Source organism: Notamacropus eugenii, chromosome 5 (assembly GCF_028372415.1).
Source record: "Notamacropus eugenii isolate mMacEug1 chromosome 5, mMacEug1.pri_v2, whole genome shotgun sequence".
NCBI lineage: Eukaryota > Metazoa > Chordata > Mammalia > Diprotodontia > Macropodidae > Notamacropus > Notamacropus eugenii.
Genome location: NC_092876.1, coordinates 251,741,936 through 251,761,486, shown reverse-complemented (window position 1 = coordinate 251,761,486; position 19,551 = coordinate 251,741,936). Strand labels below are relative to the sequence as shown.

At 34.8% G+C, this 19,551-nt stretch overlaps 1 pseudogene; it reads left to right on the top strand.

The window, feature by feature from the left end:
- The first annotated feature begins 3,016 nt into the window (after nt 1–3,016).
- Nucleotides 3,017–3,962, top strand: LOC140509126 (guided entry of tail-anchored proteins factor CAMLG pseudogene; annotated as a pseudogene).
- The last annotated feature ends 15,589 nt before the right edge of the window (nt 3,963–19,551 follow it).

Here is a 19,551-nt window from a genome sequence, read left to right as displayed (position 1 = left end):
AGACATTTAATCTGTGGGCTGATAGCCTCAGGAGAGGCTACTACAGTTACCGAGGGTTCTGTGGGTCTCTCTCATTCAGTTCCAGTGGACTCCCATCCTAGGCTCATATATTTGAGGTTTTGTAATGCTGCTGCTGCTTGAGACCCCCTGGCAGTTCCTGTATGACTTTGCTATGGCAGGGTCTGAGCTGGTATAGTGTGTGCACTGTGTACTATGCTCTCCTCCAGTCCCATGTAACAGATCCTTCCTGTCGACCTTCCAGTCTGTCATGGGTTGGAAATATACCACACTCTGTCTCCTATTGAATTCTTTCACTCTAAAATTTGTTCAGATTCTCTTTTTAGAGGTATCTGAAGGAGTTTGTCTTAGAGCTTTGGGAGTAGCTACTCTCACTCCACCATCTTGGCTCTGCCACTTCTACCCATTTGTGTGACAGGTTATGTTCAATTTGGATTTTAAGAACTGTCTTGCTTTTTCCCTACAAGAAAGAGAAACTTATTTGAGTGATAAGGAGTGAACCCAAGCCTTCCTTAGAACCCCCAATAGGAGCTCCAATAGTCTGGGAAAGATTTTGCCAGTTAGGTCTGTTACTGAGTAATGAGACCCAGTAGGGACTGGAAAAATTGTGGAAAATTAGGCCATTACTATGTAGGTAAAGTACAAGAAAAGTACAAAAAAAGAGTCTGGACAACATCTTCCAAGAAATCATCAAGGAAAACTGTCCTGAGGTCCTAGATCCAGAGGGCAAACTAGTCATTGAAGAAATCCACCATTACTATGTAGGTAAAGTACAAGAAAATGTAGAATCCCATTATTTGTAAACTTGCCAGGTTTCTTGAAACCATTGTTTGAAACAATGTCATACATCTTATCACCTATGGGAAAAGAGCTTGATTGAGTTATGGAATTCCTAAATATTGAGTTGGATTACTGAGAATTTACATATTTGTTTATAACATAAAAGTGATTTCTAAATATTGATACTTACAGTAAGATGATTTTAAACTTCAGAAGAATAAAAACAAATAAAAGGCAATAAGTGAAATTGTGTGTGTGTGTGTGTGTGTGTGTGTGTGTGTGTGTCCTGGTAAATCTTTATTGTTTATTACAACACCAAGAGAGTAATAACAATTGTATCCAGCTCTAAGCTATCATTAGTGAAACTTGTTATTTGAGGCAAAATCTTGTTGTAATGTGTTCTGGTATTATTTGAGTTTTGAATTCATATTTAGCTATTTGATAGATTATTAAGTCAGTAATCCCCCATTCAAGGAAAAAGCTACTCAGAAGGAGTATGATAATGAACAGTGACAGGTGAATGTCTGTATATGAGGGAAAGACAGAAGAGAAGATCTTGTTGGCATGGCTGAAAGTATGGTTATCCTCGTTTCTCCAATGTGTTTCTTCATTTTCAACAGGAATGTTTCCAACCTGATCTTGAGTTTGGCTGTGACATGGAAATATTACTGAGTGATTGGTTGCCAAATGTGACACTTACCTGAAATCAAAAAAAGTTAAGGATAATTTATCCTGGAATATATGTATTAAGTCATTGTGTGATCTTAGACTTAGACCTGCAAGACCAGTTCTGAAGTTGTTATAGTCATATCCTTTTCTTTTCCTTTTGTAGTAAATTTCTATAATTAGGAAAATATGAGCCCAATGCAATTATGTAAGATATTACTTTTTTTTTGAATGTATGGCCATTCCATGTCTCAAATGACTAAGTAAATTATTGTTTGTACTTGTCATCTGTACACTAATAGTTACATATAATATATAAGATTAAGTCCCTGAAGTAGCTAATTCTTTAATTATGTGATGGGAGGAATTGGATAAAGGCTTCAAAAAAAGCCTATGAAGCAAAGATATGAATCTATTAATCTGTGAGGTCAAAGTCAGAAACCTCTTGTTTTGTTTTAAGGAATAGCATTTCATCACAATCATTTTAGTGGAGAGTAATGTTTTTGCAGTATTTATTCCTTTGCAATATGGTTAACAACAAAACATTTTAACTACAGGAAATTCAGTTGATATAAAGTGTTTTCTTCTTACAATTAAGAATTACTTAATCCATATCCACATCCTGTCCCAGGTCCTCTACAATTATAATGAAGTTAGCATCCTTTCATTATTTTGGATAATTTTTTTCATATGGCTATAGATTATTTTGATTTTTTCTTCTGAAAAAGTCTGATCATATCCTTGGGGGAATAGCTCTTCTTTTTATAAATTTGACTCAATTATCTTTATATTTGAGAAATAACACTTTTTAACAGAAAAATCTTGCTATAAATTAAAAAAAAATATTTCACTGTCTATAGTGCCTTTTTAAGGAAAATGTGGTTTCCCTGATTCTCTCTTTTAATTAGATTTATTTTTGTTTTCTCTGAAATTATTGTTACCCTTCCCCCCTTTTTTGATTCAGCTAAAGCTTAACAGCTTCTGTTATACATCTTTATTTTAACTCTATCTGTGCCATTCAAATTTGTTTGCCTCCCTCTTCTCATCTTCCCCATTTAGCTTATCCCCTTCCCCACCTACTTTCCTATTGAGTATGAAAGACTTCCATACTGAACTGATTGTGTGTGTGTGTGTGCATACATATACCAATATGGACACACACATACATATGTTCTTTCTTCTATTAACTAATTCAAATCAGAGAGAGGTTCAAGCATTCTCCCCTTCCCCCCCTCATTTTTCCCTTGACTCTGAAAGCTCTTCTTTATGTGCCTCTACCATGCTAGAAAATATTCTGTATTCAGTCACTCCCTTCCAATTTCTAACAATGCATTCCTCTTTCTCCTTCCTTCAGACTTTTTTCTGGAGATAATCACAGCATAATGGACTCAGATTCATGCCCTCTATTTACGTAGAATTCTTCTATCTGTAGTAATAATAACAGTCTTAGGAGGATAATGAACCATCTTTCCACATAGAAATGTAAACAATTTAACTTGAATGAGTCCCTTATGATTACTCTTTCATGATTATCTTTTTAGGAGGACCGCTCGCTGCCACAGCTCTGGGTGGCACCGCTTCAGCCCAGAATGGAGTCGTTGACCATCGCTAATGAAGATGATGAACCCAGACTGCCCCAGCCCTCGGAGAGTGGGAGCCTGTCTGCTTCCCAGTGCCAGCCAGAGTTGAAGCAAAGAAAGCTGCTAATGGACTCAGAGCAGCTAATCAACTGGATCATGGGCTTCCACAGGAGCGGGAGTGCCAAGGAAGAAGAAGCAAACACAGAATCAAAGCAGCATGACACTGATAAGTTGAACTTCTTCCCAGTTCCTTCAGTTTCAAAGCGAGTGGTGCTGGATGATTCGATTAACACAAGAACAGTGCACTATAAAGGTGGCATTACAGAGATCAAGGGAACCCAACTGATAGACAAAAAGAATTCTTTAGTAAATCCACCTGAGAGTAGTAGTGATAGTAACCTTGAACCTCATCATCGAAAAAGAGGGGATCTTACAATGGAAACTGTCCAGAGAAACCCCCAGCGTGGCTTAGACCAGTATCTTTTCAGATGTGATGAAGCAATGAAATTAAGAAAACAGTTGATTAGTGAGAAACTTTGTCAATAGAATGGAAATACAGGGGAAGCAAAATGGGAGCTGTTTTCACAGACTTTTGTGTCTACATTTTCACTTTCATCTTCTGCCATGAACTGCTTGTTTTGGGGAATTGTGAAGTTCCATGAAAGCTATAGAACAGAAAAGAGTATCTTATAAAGCCAATTTTCTGTTGTCTATTAATCTAAGAGAAAGAAACCAGTTTATACTTTTATAGCATTCTTACTTGATAGGAGTTGTAGAACCACTGGATTATGAATGGAATGTCAGGGTCCCCAGTTCAAAAGTTTTGTGGTTGGACTAGTCCTGATGTGAAGAATAGAGTACAAGTGTCATTCGTTTATTTGTCTTATTCAGTTAAAAAATTTATGTTACCCTGACTTACATTCCACTCAAGTTATATTCTTTCTTTTTGGCCTGTGATAACACAACTAAGGTCTTTTTGCTCTTTGCCAAACTGTTAAACATCTTATGCATAAAATTAAATTAACAGTGTTTTCTAAGTTTCTTGTATACAATGTTACATCCAAATGGATGAAGTAATTCTATATTTCAATCTAGCCCCTAGTATTTAATAAAATATAGGAATCCATTTGTACAAATAAAATTGGAGGAGGCTTGGGTTCTGTTGGTTTCTGCTGCTTTATTGGAAAATGTTTTGTTTTAACATGAATGATCAAAAATATGGCATTCTAAATCAACCATCATTAACTTTTGTTGATTTAATTTTATACTATTCTTATTTTCTTTCATCTGAAATGGAAAATTATTTTTTTTCTTTAATAACTTATTGACTCAGATCCATAATCCAAAGGCAGAGAGCAGTCTAAAGTCCAAGAATTTTAATTTGTTTAGGAACTTCTCTGCTCTCCAAGAACCTTGATCTAGGAATTTGACATTGTCTGAAAACCCCATTCACTTGAGGCCAGCTTTAATTCCTGCAGCTCCCATCTTTTCAAGGAATTCCATGCCATTCTGTTACTACAGTTGCTGCCCTCCTGTGGGGCCACATGGTTTCCTCCTCTTCATGGGGCAAATATGGGAGGTTTCCCTTTCTTGGAAGCCAATCCAAATATCTATAACTCTTCTCTTTGAATTTCTTGATTCTAGCTTGTTCTGACATTTCCCCAATTCACCTTTCTAAAAGCCACACAGAGATCACAGCAATGATTATCTTTTTATGTACCTCTTTTCTCTTTTGTTTGAATGTCAAATTTTCTCTTCAATCTAGTCTTTTTATCAGGAATGCTGAAAAGTCCTCTATTTTATTACATTTCTACTTTTTCCTCAAAGGATTATATGCAGATTTACTGGGTAGGTGATTCTTGGTTGTAATCCTATCTCCTTTGCCTCCCAGAATATCATATTCCCAACCCTCACCTCCTTTAACATGGATACCTCCAAATCATATTTGATCTTACTGTGACTCTTGATTTGTATAACTTACTTCAAAACTCAGCTCACATTTTGTAGGAAGCCTTCTACAATTTCTGCCCTACCCAAACTCCTAATACTAGTGCCTTCCTACTTTGGTTGCCTACCATATGTACTTTGTCTTTACATATTCATTTACATGTTGGCTTCTGCTCATTAGAAAATGAGCTTTTTAATTGTAAGGTGAATCTCCCTCCCTTTTCCAAGTCTTAAAACAGAGCTTGATAAATAATAAGATCTTAATAAATATCTGCTGATTGATTGTAAATACAACATAATTAGAAAAGAAAGAAAACAATTGGGTTGATTGGGAAAGATTTATATCAGAGTAGCACACGAACTGAATTTTTCATGAACATAAAAATTCATAGAGATAAATGAGGATGAAATAATAGCTGTATGTCCTCCTTGTATCACGGAAACAATAAATCATTGCCAGTACGTTTCATATCTGATTTAGTTTACTTTTCAAAAGTCAATTGAATTTCTGTTTTTGAAGTGTTTCTCAACTCTGATTCCCTCAACAGGAGAGAACAGAAGTCATCAATTCTGTTGAAAACATCTTTCTAGAAGATTAAACTCAGTTGTGCAAGATGTTAATCTTAGACAAAAGCTCTTTTCCTTCACTTTTTGGTTCTGTCTCCCCTGCATCCCATTTTCTCTGTGCTTAACTGTTCCAATTTTATTATTCACTCTTAAGTGAATTCTCTCTGTCAAGAAACTTGAAAAAGACTGCATGTCATTTACTCTGAAGCTTTGGAGCTTGGAGCTTGTCTGAATTGTCCCATGGATTTGATCATTGTGAATTTTGTCCTGTAAATCGAATTTAATATTTATTGCAAGATTTTTGTGGGTTCTTCCCTTAATATTTAAGGTCTTTGTTTCATCACATTTTTCTCCTCTGATAAGGATTCTTAGATTATCTTCTCAAAAAAATTATTTTCAGTTTATGAATAAAATAAGTATTTCAAAATATCTTATATGCTTGAATTTGTTCTTGAAATAATATTGTTACTGTATACAATATTCACTTGGTTCTGCTCATTTCACTCTTCATCATTTTGTGCAAGCCTTACCTTTTTTTTTCTAAAATCACTGAGCACATTATTTCTTATAGTACAGTAGTATTCCATCACAATCATCAACCACAGCTTGTTAATCCAATCCCCAATTAATGGACATCCTTGCAATATCCAGTTCTTTGGAACTACAAAGAGAACTGCTATAGATATTTAAGAGTATATTGGTTATTTTCATTTTCCTCTAATTGTCTTTGAAAACAGATGAAGTTATGGTATTGCTCAGTCAGTGAGTCATAAGGATATAAGGAATTTAATAACACTTTGGCATAATCCAAATTGTTCCCAAAAATGGTTAGCTTAGCTCACAATCACACCAGCATCAAGTTGGAGTTCCAATTTTTAAATACCCCCTCCAACATTTGTAACTTTCCCCTTCTATTATTTTATCCAGTCTAATAAGTGTAAAATGAGCTCTGAAGGTTGTTTAAATATGCATTTCTGTAATCAAAAAGCATGCAGAGCATTTTATATGACTAATTTTTTTTTCATTGGAAAATTGCCTCTTCATATCTTTGATCATTTAGCAGTTGGGAATGGCTCATTCTTATAGACTTGACAAAGTTATTTATAATATGAGACTTTTGTCTGATAAACTGCAATTTTTCCTCATTTTCCTTCCATTCTTGGTTATTTTTGCTATATTTGTACAAAAATTTTTCAATTTAATGAAATCAAAATTATCCATTTTACACCTAACTTTGTTCTGTATTTCTTGTTTAGTTATATATTGTTCTCTTGTCCATAATTCTGATGAGTATTACCTTCTATATTCTAATTTTCTTGTAAAATTTATCTTTATATCTGAGACATGTACCCATTTTGACTTTATCGTGGTAAATGATGGGAGAGATTGGTCCATGCCCAGTTTCTGCTTTGAGGTTTTTCCAATGATTTTTACCAAATAATGAATTCTTATTCCACAGTCTTATGTCTTGAAACTTGTGGAATAAAAGGTTATTTTGTTTATTGACGGCCATAATTTGTAGGTTTCTCTATTCCTTTGATGTACCTTTCTTAGCGAGTGCCAGATAGTATTGATAGATAGATAGATATACTGCCTTATAATACAGTTTATGATTGGGTACTGCTAAACTTTCTTCCTTTACAATTTTTTATTGTTTCCTTAGGTATTCTTGACTTTTGTTTCCAAATGAATTTCATTATTTTTTCTATTCCAGTAAAATAAATTTTTTTGGTAATTTATTTGGGATGGCATTGAATATATTAATTCAGTTTGGATACAATTGTCATGTTTATTGTACTGACCTTGCCAAAAATATGAACAATTTAAGATCTCTACAATTATTTGAATCTGTTTTTATTTGTATAAAGTTTTCAAAAATGATTTTAATTTAATTCCTGGGTATTTTATACTGTCTAGGGTTATTTCAAATGAGATATTTTTAAAGTGTCTAACCTTGTAGAGTTTTGTTTGTGATATATGGGAATACTGATAATTTATGTGGATTTAATTTGCATCCTGCTACTTAGCTAAAATTTCTAATTATTTCATCTAACTTTGTGGCTTAATTTTTGGGATTTTCCAAAGATATCATCATATCAGAAAGAGAGTTTTATCAATTCATTCCATGTTCTGATTCCTTCAATTTATTTTTTCTCTTATTGCTATTGCTAGAATTTCTAACACAGTATTAAATAATATTGATGATAATAGACATCCTTGTTTCACATTTGATCTTATTGGAATGGTCTCTAGTTTATCCTCATTACAAATAAAGCTTCCTGGTGCTTTTAGATAAATGCTTCATGCCCTGTCTTTCCTTACTTTATCCATCCATCTATCTATCTATCTATCTATCTATCTATCTATCTATCTATCTATCTATCTATCTATCTATCATCCATCTATCTACCCATACATGGATGAATATATGTGTACATAAATAAAATCATATATCTATTTACTTACATAGTCAGCATGTCACCTTTGGATTTGTACTGAAAAGAAAACTATAACATTATTTTGCATACTTACTTCTGCCTTCTGTTTTCCTTGTCTTCTTTCAAGTCCAATAAAATATCATATCTTCTGCAAAAAGTAAAATGTCTCACTTAATGCTAGTACCTTCCCTTTGAGATTATTTGCAATTATGCATATCTATGCTACACATATATAAAATCTTGTTTGCATATTGTATTTGCTTGTTGTCTTACCTCTAAAATTATTAGCTCATTGAAGGTAGAGACACTTTTTGTTTTTTTCTTTCTCTCCCTATCACATAGTGTAATGCATGGCATATACTCGGTGATTAATAAATGTTTCTTGATTTGGCTTTACTTGGTTTACTACATATCTAAAACAAACAAAAAAAATGATATTTATAGTATACAGTTTCCCCCTTATGAAAAATCTCAATGCAAACAAACAACAAGAAACCATTTCAACAACACATAAAGTTAAATGTGCAGAATAGATTCTGAACTCCAAGTTTCTACTTAGAGTTCTTGGGAGAAAATTCTCTCTGTAATATAAATGAGAATAACAAAAATAGAGAAAATAATGTATAGTCTTTTCACTTAAAAATTATTTCTTTCTTTTTGGGATCTTATTTCTTTAACAGATATTCTAGCAGCCTGGAAATTGAATTAATGTAATCATATAAATAAACATGGGCATTCACTGGAAGTATAATATAGTATGTTTAACTTTCATCTATATAAGTCACTATTATTGAGGTCAAAGATCTTATTGGTGTAAGGAAAGTTGTTTTATTAACATACCAAATAATTTTGTTGTTTAATTCCACACTCCACAATGAATAACATCATGTTTACATTTATGTTACTGTAATTGTTATTGCTAAAAGTGCTAATACTTATTGCTTTCACATATTTCTACTTTTGTTTATTGAACAGCAACAAAAGTGACGAACAGTTTTGCTAACTTCTGCCTACTTCCTAATTATAAGTTGCCAGGCCTAGAGGCCTGTGGGCTACCCGAGTCTTCTTACCTCACCTCCGAGGTCTTCGGTTGGCCAAAACCGGATGCTCATATGAGAGAAAGGACGTTCCAGAGTCGAACAAGGGTTGAGCTTTATTTCAGGGTCTCGGTTACAAGTGCAGGGAGGTCTTCCTTAGGAGGAAGAGGGAGAGATTTCCTAAGGAGGCTAAGATCTTAAGGGATTGGAAGTAGAAGTACAAGTGGGGAGAGAGGGGGAGGGGAGAGAGGAAAGAAGAAAAGCGGAGCCTACTGTCCTCTTGGCTCCTCACGTGCTAAGAGAGCTTTCAGGCTTCCTCAATCCTACTTAACCTTCAGCCGCATAGTTTGCATCTGAATACCGTGCTGTTAGGTAACTAGGTGTGCCCAGATCCGGGACAATCTCGAGGGTGGGGAGATCTCTCTCCCATCACGTTTCTCACGGGAAGAGGCGGAATTACTGGAGATAGCTCGGTTCACCTCGATTCCCTGCCGTTTCCTGGGGGGGTCTCGTGAGAGCTCTAAGATTTAGAAGCTCCCACCTTTACCCGCCCGAGACTGTCCACACGGAATTGAGCTTCCAATCCCAAAAATAAGTTTTATTTTTCCCATGCTTTTGTTAATGTCCATAGAAATTCTAAGAGAATTAATGATATAGGTACAAATTCATTTTAATCAATGGAAACACAGAAGACCACATAGAAATGTGTAAATCTAGAGCTAGAAAGAACCTCAGAGTCCTGGTCCAATCTTACCTTTTCAAGGTAAAGAAATTGAAACTCAAGACTAAAATACCTTGCCAAAAGATATAAATGAAATATGTGTTATAGGTAGGATTGAAAAGAATATTTGAGAAATAGTAACATGGGTTTTTCTCTTCCCACCCTTTGAGGCCGAGTTAGATTTCATCCCTTGCTCTGTGTTCTCCAAGATCTGAGGGAAGGGATTGAGGGGGAAGGAGGGATTTTTTTTTTTTTTTATATTCTTCTATTGGTTAGAACCTTCACCTTCTATATTCATTTCATTTTTAGGAGGTCAGTGACTAGCACTCCAATTCCATTTTACCACTTATCATCAGAATAAAGGGCAAAGGGATATTTACTCTAGATATAGAGCTTCCAATACCATGGGGACATAGTTGTTTTCTATTCTACCTTGATCTCTAGAGAGGGGAAGAGGATTAGGTTCATGGCTTGTATAACACTGCTTCTTTTTAAAGTTTAATTTGCATTTTTATTTAATTAATCAATAAATTTTTAGTTTTCGACATTCACTTCCACAAGATTTTGAGTTCCAAATTATCTCCCCATCTCTCCCACCCACTAGAAGCCATCATGCATTCTAATTATGCCTTACCCCAATTAGCTCTCCCTTCTATTACACCTCTCCCCTCTCTCTTCCGCTTCTCCTTTATCTTCTTTAAGGGAAAAATAGATTTCTATACCTCATTGCCTGCATGCCTTATTTTGCATTTGTGTATTAAAACAATTTTTCACATACATTTTTAAAACTTTGAGCTCCAACTTCTTTCCCTTCTCCCTCATCGCTCTTCCCCTCTAAGAAGGCACACAATTCAATATAGGTTAAACATGTGTAGTCATGCAAAACACTTCCATGACATTCATGATATGAAAGACTAACTGTATTTCCCTTTATTCTATACTGTCCCCCATGAATTCTGTTCACTTTTCTGACCCTCTCCCTGTTCAAAAATATTTACTCCTAATTACCCCATCCTCCCATTTGCCTTCCCTTCTGTCATCACCCATTGTCTGTTTATCCCCTTCCTCCCACTTTCCTGTAGTGTAAGATAAATTTTCATACCAAATTGAGTGTGTATGCTATTTCCTCCCTAAGCCAAATCCAAAGAGAATAAGTTTACTTTCCCTGTCACCTCTCTCCTCTTCCTCTCTTTGAAAAAGCTTTCTCTTGCCTCTTTTATGAGAGAAATAATTTACCCCATTCTATTTATCCCATTCTCCACTCAATATATTCCTTTCACCCCTTTTTATTTAGACAACATCCCTTCATATATATATATGTACATATATGTACATATATATATATGTGTGTGTGTGTATACACACACACACACACACAATCCCTCCAACTGCCCTAATTTTGAGAAAAGTCTCAAGTTACAAATATTATCTTTCCATGTAGGAATGTAAACAGTTCAACTTTATTAATTATCTCATGATTTCTCTTTTCCATTTACCTTTACACACTTCTCTTGACTTTTGTGTTGAATGTTAAATTTTCTATTCAGCTCTGGACTTTTTCATCAAGAATGATTGAAAGGCCTCTTTTTCACTGAATGATCATTTTTTGGCTCTTGAAGCATCATAGTCAGGTTTACTCAGTGAAATTCTTGGTATTAATCTTAGGTACTTTGACCTCCAGAATATCATATTCTAAGCCCTTTGATCTCTTAATGTACAAGCTGCTATATCTTGAGTTATTCTGATTGTGTTTCCACAATACTGGAATTGTTTCTTTCTGGCTGATTGCAGTATTTTCTCCTTGATCTGGAAACTCTGGAATTTGGCTACAATATTCCTAGGAGCTTTCTGTTGGGATCTTCTACAGGAGGTGATAGGTGGATTCTTTTAATATCGATTTTACCTTCTGGTTCTAGAATATCAGGGCAGTTTTCCTTGATAATTTCTTGAAAAATGATGTCTAGGTTCTTTTTTTTTTTTGATCATGGTTTTTAGGTAATACAATAATTCTTAAATTGTCTCTCCTGGATATATTTTCCAGATAAGCTGTTTTTCCAATGAGATATTTCACATTGTCTGGTATTTTTTCACTCCTTTGGTTTTGTTTTATAATTTCTTGATTTTTTCATAAAGTTATTACCTTCATTCTAATCTTTAAAGAATTATTTTCTTCAGTGAGCTTTTTGGGCCTCTTTTTCCATTTGGCCAATTTTGCTTTTTAAGGCATTCTTTCCTCATCGGCTTTTTGAATCTCTTTTGTCATTTGGATTATTTTATTTTAAGGTGTTATTTTCTTCAGCATTTTTGGTTTCCTTTCTAGCAAGCAGTTGACTTACTTTTTCTTGATGTTCTTGCGTTAATGACATTTATTTTCCCAATTTTTGCTCTGCTTCTCTTGCTTGATTTTCAAAATCCTTTTTGATCTCTTCCATGTCCTAAGACAAATTCATATTTTTCTTGGAGGCTTTGGATGTAGGAGTTTTTACTTTGTTGTCTTCTGTTTGTATATTTTGGTCTTCTATGTCACCAAAGTAAGATTCTAAAGTGTGATTCCTTTTCTGCTTTTTGTTCATTTCCCCAGCCATTTACCTGATTTTTGAGCTCTTTGTAAAGATATTTCTCTGTTTCCAGTGGTGGTGAGGGGGTGTAGTGTTAGCCACATGATTCTCCCATCATATGTAGCCCTAGAGCTCCAGAAATAGCCGCTCCCCTGCTGTGATGGCCACGGGGCTCCTCCACTCCCTCCACCTCCCTGGAACTGTGGCCTGACCACTCTGCTCTCTCACACAGGTCTGATCATTTTTTCCACTGACTTTCCAATTTGTCTTAGGCATTTTAGGGCTGTAAAGTCACAGAAACCACCAGAGATTCAATCCCCCTAAGCCATGCTCAGGGCCTCTCTGTGTTGGCATGGTCCACACTAGACTGTGTTCTGCTCCTGGCACAGGGTGATAGTTGTTTCCTGTTAACCTTCAGGCTGTCTTAGGCAGAGATTTACTTCACTCTGCCTTTGTGTGAGTTCTGTTTCCAGAATTTGGAGTCATTTTTTACAGGTGTTTGGTTGAGCTTAGGGCTCTAGCAATTTTATGCTTCTACTCCACCATCTTGGCTCTGCCCCATATAACATTACATCTACTAAATCAAATCCAAAGGATCAATAAATTAGTATCCTAGATCATTGCCCCTGCAGACTTTAATGCTGGGATGGCCACTATATCTGACCTGAAATCCCAGGCTCCAACATCCCAATGACTCAGATTATGGTTGGTGACTCCATTTCCTGCATCTAGAACTAAAAAAGGGACAAATTAAAAAAAACAAAATAAAAACTCTGAGAATATTTGCAGAACCATATGACCTAAAGGTAAGGTGGCCCTCAGCCCTTCCTCTTTTAAAAATGGTATAATTTACTGTGCATGAGTGAGTCCTTCCCCCAGATGTGAATTCAGAATGGACAACAGCTGTGATTAAGTAATTTTAGATACACAGACTTCTTGTTATGCAGCTAATTGAAAATGACCACTCCCAACCACATGTTAAGCCAAAGGAAAAAAAAAAGATGTTTGCCCATGTTCTAGTTCTCCTGTATCCACATGGCATTTCCCATTTTAGTAATCCCTTTTTAGGTGGTCTAACATGCACTAAGACTTGTTACAAAAGTTTCTCATGTATCAACCAGTCAAAATGCCTTGACTATCTTCTTCCTACTGGGCTGTTTAATTGGGCTTTGTATAAAGCCATATCAGTAAAAGAGACAAACCATCCTCAAATGACTCATGTTAATGTCCCTGCAGAGTTTGGGTTGTTTCTGGGGGGGAATGACAAAGAGACAAAACTGTTTATGACCCAGGGAGTAGTGGTTCTGAGCCAAGTGAGGTGGTACTGTCATGCTGGCATGGAGCACAAGGAGGTAGTACCCCAGGGATAGTAATCTTTAGACAACCATGAAGAGGATATTCTAGAGCAAACCCTTGTCATAACACACTAGTCATACCTGAAAAGGAAAAGGACCTTAGAAAACATTTTGTCAGTTTGTAGCTCAGTAAGTTAAGACACAAAAAGTTTAAATAACTTTCCCAGAGCCAGACAGGTTCCTTTTATAATGTATAATGCTTCCACTCTGATATTGGACATTAGTGAATATACAGGCTAGAGAAGAACCCCTCACCAAGAAATTTAAATTAAACCCTAATGTATTCAATTTGGAGGAACTTAGTTACCCATTTTAGAAATAATCTGGAGCAGAGGAAACTAATCATAAAATCCTTCTCCACTATATCAAGCCATGTTTTACTGGGATAATTAGTCTACTTCATACCAAGCTGTTCATAGAATGTTTCTTTGTAATCAAGAAACTGATGTGATTTTCCCCCCTTTGAGCCTTTAACTGCATAACAATGCCAATCATAATGACTGGTAATTAACGAGAAAGCAGAATGTGTGAAGCCAAAGCTTATTTAGAGATGAATTTTATTTTATAATAGATAAGTAGTTTTTATAATTTTCCATTGAAACTTAAGAATTAAATATTAATTGTCTTGTTCCCTTTCTATTTCAACAATTATAAAAGATGTATAACATCAGGCTGCTGAGCCCTAACATGCTAATTTGTTCTGCTCCTGCTGTCCTGATTGAAGATACCAGGAAACTTAATGGCAAACTTCCTCCTTAACCTTAATGTGTGTTCAGAAATCTTTCAAACAGCAAATCCACCAGTCATTTCCCAATTATTTTTTAATATATAATTATACTTTTGGGGGGGGGAGGGTGTGTGGAGAAAGAATAAAGTTGACTGCTTGTTCTTATACTATAAGCCTGTAAGTCCCTTCTTAAGAACCATCATGTAAGAGATCTTTCCTTATTTTCCCGGTTGTTTTTGCTCTACTTCCCCAAAATTGCACATACAGACTTGCATGCATATATAAATGCATGTCTATATACACACTATACATTATACATATATGTGTGTATTAAACATACATGTGCATGTGTGTATATTTGTATATGTATAATTCATGTACATAACATTTTCCTTTCAAAAGAATACAAGTTCCTTGACTCCATGCATCTCTTTCATTTTTAATTTTAATTTCTAGCACTTTGTGTAGAAACAGTAGGCACCTAACAAATGATTGTTTTATTGAATTGGATTGAATTGGCTTAAAATGGCACAGAATGGAGTTGAGCTTAGTTGAATTGAATTGAATTTACTTTAAGAATGAAATAATTTTCTTAAAATTTTCTCTTTTCTTATTTTTATTTGATTGTAATACATATTGTTTCTAGCCCCCCCTCCAGTTCCCACTACAATAAATAATTGCTGAACATTTCCTTTTTTTTTGGTCTTTTGGTATTTTATCAGAGCCCTTGGATGTCCAAAAGTAAAATCTGAGCCATATGTTTATTTCACAAATGAAAAACACAAGGTGCCTTTCAGCAGGCCTAAATCCTCTCTGTATCATTCATTTGAGACATAGTGTCATCACTCTAAGACATTTTGGGAGCAAGATTATCCAAATCTAATTATAAATATGTCACTATTTCTATAAAAATGACCTTTGATCTCGAAATACTCTTTTTTGATGATTGCAGGAAAAATTTCAGTGCTCAAGAATCTGAGACTATGTTCTTTTAGTGATGAATATGTTATAATGGAGGGACATAGGAGAGGTGAAGAGAGAAGGAAGGGAAGGCATGTAAGTCATATAAAACCATATTTTTTTGCAGATTACAGACGGTATCTCAAAAATTTATAGGCAAAGTATTTTTCATGCAGGAAACAACTCACAGTCATGCACTACTGCTGAATACTTGTGTTTGTGCATTAAAGATAACCTTTAGAAATTGAATACAAGTAAAAGTATTATTTATAGGCATCATAGGTTATAATGTTTTCATAACATGTTGAGTCTTGTTTTATGGTGAATAAATGAACATAGGAAGCAATTGTGAATATTCTCAAGTAATAATAGATGGACAAATTGAAAGGAGATAAAGGTTTATGAACGTAATAGTTCTCTAAAATTATGAATAAATAACAGAGTGGACCTATTTTACATTTATAGACTGAAACTCACAAGCTTGATTTTCTGCTTCATAAAATGGAAATGATTGAATATCTCATGTTATGATTTAGTTAATCAATATCATCTTTGTTGCCTAAATTTTCTTTCTGTAGTTTTTGAAATCTAAATTTATATGCATATTTATGAACAAAAGTGCTTTGGATTTGAACTTTGAAGGAAAAGGAAGAGAAAGATATTTTCTCTGCTATCACAGTTTAGTATTATTTATTACTGTTAAAAGTTTCTTTAAATTGCCTTGTTGAATGTTATGCTAAAAATCTACTTAATAAGATATTGTCAAGAATGACACAGAAATACATGCTTTCTGTCCAAAAAAATAACCTTATTTAATTCACAAAAATATAGAGGAGTTGATTTGGATTGTCAAAAGTTTTAAACTGTGTAGGGAAGCTGTGTTAAACAATTGAAATTTCTTCCATGTTAAATGTGTCCATTTTATGTCTAAATATGAAAAAGCAAGATTCCTGAGGTATTAAAGTAAGAAGATTCTTCCCTTTTTTTATGTAACTTCAGTCATAAAACAAACTAAATTTTCTGAATTTTCCGAAAGACTTTAGATCATATCAACAATTTACACTTCTCTCAAATCTTTGCATAGAATAACCTGGCTTAGAGGTAGAAGAACATTTTAGAGTAGAAAGGTAACTAATGTGGCATTTAGTCTCCAATTTTCAACCCAAAGGAAAGAGGTTTTCCGCTGCATGACTAATATGATGAACATTCACATTACTGGAGAGTTCAATGTTTTGAAAGGCAGTTTTTGTTGATCAGTTCTGCTTATAAAAGTATTAAGTCCAAATGTTCCTCCTCAATATAAAATATCTCAAATAAAGCAAATATAATTATGTAGGAACCCAATTATAGTAAAATCCAGTTATCAAAATATTTTAAAAATAATTTCATGGATCCTGGGTTATGAATCCCTAATCTAGAAATACAGGGTATAGTATCATATCCCTTCTTCATATAAAAAGCCTTGTCAGTATCTGAATTATTATGTCATCATGGCCAACTTCATAATGAACTAATACTGCTACTTCAGGAAATGTACCTAGAACAGACTTAGAATATGAGGTTTCTAAGAATGAGAAACAGAATCATAAAATTTCTTGCCTTCCTTATGCCCAGCTACTTTCCCATTAAGTCAACATACTGGTAAAGCACACAAAACAGCTCTTAGAAGAAAGGTACCTGGTCAGACAATAATTTTGAAAAGTCCTACTCAAATTAATCAATATTTTATTCAATTTGTTGCGATTTGATGGGTTTCAGATTGTATTAGTGAATTAATCAGAATAAGATTAAGTTTAAGTGAATTATATATGTTAATACCATTAGGATAAGAACTATGAAGGAGTAAACTTCCATGCATGAATAATTATATTGCTTATATTTATCATCTAGATTGGTATTATTAGTTGTAAATGTAAAAAGAAAGCAATTGCTGCCCTCTACCCCCATTCTATAAAGTATTGTAATAAGGTTCAGTTGCTGATGTAATACCCATCATCCATATGAATAACTGTTGTCCACTTCTTTATGATCTTTGCTTTAAGCCCCCAACTTCCTTGGACATTAGGATACCAATGATCAAACTACAAGTCTTATAATTTACAGAAGGCCCTGAGAAGTTGTTGAAAGAATCTTATGAACTTTGGAAAGCTATTGCTGAAATGACCTGGAGTTAATGACATTTACAAGGTCCCTTGCCAAAGCGGTTACAATTGATGGATATTTCCCTTAGTCAATCACAAAGTTTCCCAATGTTGAAATTGACCAATCAGTAAATTGTGATGCCTTCTATTTTTAGTGTTCTCTCAAGTGTATAAAAGTAGCTAACAACCAAAGGGTCACTGAACTTGAGGAAGTCTTGGATCCAATAAATTAGGGACCAAGGGTACCCCTAATAAATTAAATATGCCCAGAGTGCTGATTTTTGTTACGGATTAGAATAATTTTCTGTCCCCCACTGGCTTACACAAAAAGCTGTATTGGTCTCCTTTCCCATTTGTTAAAGGCGTGTCTCCATTGCCAAATCAGATCTACCAAAAAGCAAGAGGACTGACTTTTCCAACAACAAAAACACTACCCCTTCTCCTTAAATACTTCAGCTAAGTTTCACCTAGGCAGATCAAGATGACTGCCTAATTACTTGTGATAAATTTCATCTGCTTCCCCTGCCTCTGTGCTTTTCCTAGTAATATTACTTCCCCACTCTCAGTTCTGCTGAATTTTCCTAGTCATCATTCTAACAGAGCACCATCTATAAAATTAATAAATCTATCAAGCCCCCCCCCCCAAACAAACAAAACCTAAGTGACTTCTCTTGGGTCTCACAGCTAGTAAGTGTCTAAAGTCATTTGAATTCAGGTATTCCTGACTATTCCTTCCTCATGATTCCTTTTGGAGAAAGGAAGAAGGGGAAAGAGAAGAGTCGGTCATTCACTTTTCAGTTATTTCAGACTCTGTCTGACCACATCTAGGGTTTTCTTGGCATAGATACTAGAGCAGATTGCCATTTCCTTCTCAAGCTCATTTTATAGTTGTGGAAACTGAGGCAAACAGAGTTAACTGACTGGCCTAGGGTCACACAGTTAGTAAGTGTATGAGACAGAACTTGAACTGAGGAAGATAAGACTTCCTATCTTCAGGATTGCACTCTATCCACTATGCCACTTAGCTGTCAGCAAATTTGGAAAACTCACCAGTGACCTCTATGTTGAAAAAGATCAGTTTACTTCCCTTAAAAAAGCTTAATGCTAAGGAATATTCAAATTACCAAACAGTTTTAATCATTTCACATGCTAGCAGTTATGCTTAAGATTCTGCAAGCTATTTCAAAAACATGTGAACCAAAAATTACCAGAAGAACAGGCTGGGTTGTTGTTTTTATTGTTGTTTTTTGAAGGGGCAAAGGAACTGGAGACCAAATCTCAAAAATTCTCTGGATTTTGGAGAAGGCAAGGGAGTTACAGGGGAAAAAATGTACTTATACTTCATTGATAATACTAAATCCTCTAGACTATGTGGATCACAGCAAAATGTGGGAAGTCCTCAAAAAGATGGAAGTACCAGATCATTTTACTATGTTCCTGAGGAATCTGTATGTGGGCCAAAAAGCAATAGTTAGAACCGAATATGGAAAAAAAAATTATTGGGTTAAAAATGGACAGTATGATAAAGCTGCCTTTTCTCACTTTATTTATTTAATTTATATTCAGAGTACATCATGCGATATGCCAGTCTGGATGAATCAAATGCCAGAATTAAGGTTGCCAGGAGAGATATCAACAACCTCAGATATGCAGATGACACCATTCTGATGGCAGAAAGTGAAGAGCAATTAAGAAACCTCTTGAAGTGTGTGAAAGAAGAAAATGTAAAAACATCTTTGGTGCTTAACATAAAAAATATTAAAACCTTACCCAAAACAAACCAAATAAAAAAATACTTTAAGATCATGGCAACTGGTCCAATTACTTCCTGGCAAACAGAGGTAGAAGAAATGGAAGCAGTGTCAGATTTCATATTTTGAGACTCAAAGGTCACCGGAGATGGCTCCTGCAGCCATGAAATTAAGTGAAGGAAAACTATGGAAAATGTGGACAGAGTATTAAAAAGCAGAGAAATCACCTTGCCAACAAAATTCCATGCAGCCAATGGTTTTTTCCACTTGTAATGTATGGCTGTAAGAGTTGGACTATAAGGAAA